Source organism: Phascolarctos cinereus, unplaced genomic scaffold, assembly GCF_003287225.1.
Source record: "Phascolarctos cinereus isolate Bilbo 61053 unplaced genomic scaffold, phaCin_HiC Scaffold_726;HRSCAF=1367, whole genome shotgun sequence".
NCBI classification, from domain to species: Eukaryota; Metazoa; Chordata; class Mammalia; order Diprotodontia; family Phascolarctidae; genus Phascolarctos; species Phascolarctos cinereus.
This window is the reverse complement of record NW_027556098.1, coordinates 359,258,706-359,261,025: the sequence shown is the minus strand read 5'-3', so window position 1 is coordinate 359,261,025 and position 2,320 is coordinate 359,258,706. Positions and strand designations below refer to the sequence as shown.

The window sequence follows — 2,320 nt, the reverse complement described above, 5'->3', positions numbered from 1 at the left end:
AAATAATATTATTCCATTCCATATTTTCCAGAAAGTCTACAAGCATTTATTAAATGCTTACTATGTGATTACACTGTGCTAAGTACTGGGAATACAAATATAAGTAAGAAGAAAGATACAGTCCCTGCCCTCAAGGAGCCTACATTCTAATCTAGGAAGGAAACACATAAAAGGAGGCTGAAAAATGGCAAGGGGGAGGAAGGTAGACAAAGGTATTTGACACAGGGCATGGTACAGGAAGTACAGGAGAGAAATAAGGAGAGTGCCCTTTCTGTCATCCCCATTCTCAAATTATCTTCAATTTCTCCCTGTATATGGGCTGCTTCTCTACTGCTTACAAATATGCCCGTGTCTCCCCCATCCTCAAAAAACCTTCACTTGATCCACCTATCTCTGTTACCTATAGTACCATATCTCTCCTTTTTATGGCTAAACTTCTTGAGAAGGCTTTCTACAATTGAATCTTCCACTTACTTTCCTTCTCATTCTCTTCTTGACTCTGCAGTCTGGCTTCTGACCTCATCATTCAACTGAACCTGCTTTTTTCAGAATGGCCAATGATCCCTTAGCTGCCAAATCTACAGTGACCTTTTCTCAGTTTCCATCCTTCTGGACCCCTCTGCAGCCTTGCCTCCTTTTTTCTTTGACATTGCTACAATCTTGGTGCAGGCCCTCAGTACCTCACACCTGGACTATTGCAATAGCCTACTGGTAGGTCTACTTGATGTAAATGTTTCCCTACTGTAGTTCACCTTCCACTCAGTTGTCTGATTGATCTTCCTAAAGCATGGTCTAACCACAACACCCACTTCCCAAAGTCCAGTGGCTCACTATTATCTCCAGAATCAAATATAAAATCTTCTCTTTGACATTCAAAACCCTTCATACCTGACCTCTCCTGGTTTTCCAGTTTTCTTGTACCTGACTTACCCCTATGTACTCTTTGATCTGGTGACACTGACCTCCTTAATAAAGTCCACCTCTAGACTCTGGAAATTTTCGCTGGTTGTCACCCATGTCTAGATTCTCTCCCTGCTTACTTCCTTCATTTTCCCTGTTGCAGATTCTGCAAGAAATTGTTCCTGATCCCCCTTAATGCTTCTGTTTTTCCTCTAGTATCTCCAATTTCTCCTGTCTATGCCTTATTTGTACATAGCTGTTTGCATGTTGTCTCCCCCAATTAGACTGTGAGCTCCATGAGAGCAGGGACTGTCTTTTGCCATTCTTTGTATCCTCAGTTCTTAACTCAGTGTCTGACACATAGTAAGCACTTAATAAATGCTTGTTGACTAACTTTTTTTAGAGTTGTAGCAGCTTTATTGGGGACAGACAGAAAGTACCAGGGGATTAGGAGTTGGCATTGGGGTGCTTCTTCTAGCCAAAGGTGGGCACTACATTGATGAAGCATCAGTTGTACTGCCTTCTTCTCTTAGCATGCCCAGTCTTCTTTTTCTCCTGCTTAGCCACCTTGGGAGTCTGACCCCTCACTTTTCCAGCTTGGGCCAGAGAGCCATGGACTTTACCTCCTAGCATTTGGCCAGCTACTTCCAGAGTAGACACAAGCTCCACCCCACACTGCCCCAAGATGTCTTCATCCTCTGTAGGGGTGCCACCCAGAAGCAGGACCTGATCCTTGGGAGTGATGCCCTCTAAGCATGCCACATGGGCCTTGATCTGAGTGACAGTCTACTGCCTGGTCACTTTGAGGGTGTGCAGAGCCTGCATGTGTATAAACAGCTGCATGGTGTCAACTTGGTCACACTAATCCTGCTTCTGCCACAGCAAAGATGGAGACCAGAAAGAGCTTGACTAACCTTTCAACTCTGAAATTCTGATTTTGGCAAGGACAACCCTACCATCTTAGCCTGTGGGATCAGCAGAATCTGTAGGAACCTGGGTCTGTGGATGAGAGTCATAGATGCTCAGAGCTAGAAGGGATCTCAGAAGGCACCTACTCCAACCTCCATCTTAGGGCTGGAATCTCTTCTACCCATGATAGGGGTAATTCAGCCTTTGATTCCACACTCATAGTGAAGGGGAGTGGACCCAATTGTCTCTGGGAAATTATGCAGTGCAGTAAATGTCCCCAAGCTTTTCTTTGAACCAAAGATCTATCTTTTTAACTTGAATGTCAATTTTTTGATGCAGGTGTGTGATTGTGGGTTATGGAATTTGATAGTTTATAAATAATTGGAATTCTGAAGCCTGGTGACACATTCCCTTTGTTCTGCCATTTTTGCTTGCATACTCCTCTCTTGCTTCTCATCAGGCAGCCAAAGTTCAATGTACATCCAGAGAGGCACAAAAGTAAGAGAGGCAC

General features: G+C 43.9%; 1 pseudogene; it reads right to left on the bottom strand.

The window, feature by feature from the left end:
- Positions 1-1,329: 1,329 nt before the first annotated feature.
- On the bottom strand, positions 1,330-1,743 carry LOC110206347 (ubiquitin-like FUBI-ribosomal protein eS30 fusion protein pseudogene; annotated as a pseudogene).
- Positions 1,744-2,320: the final 577 nt, after the last annotated feature.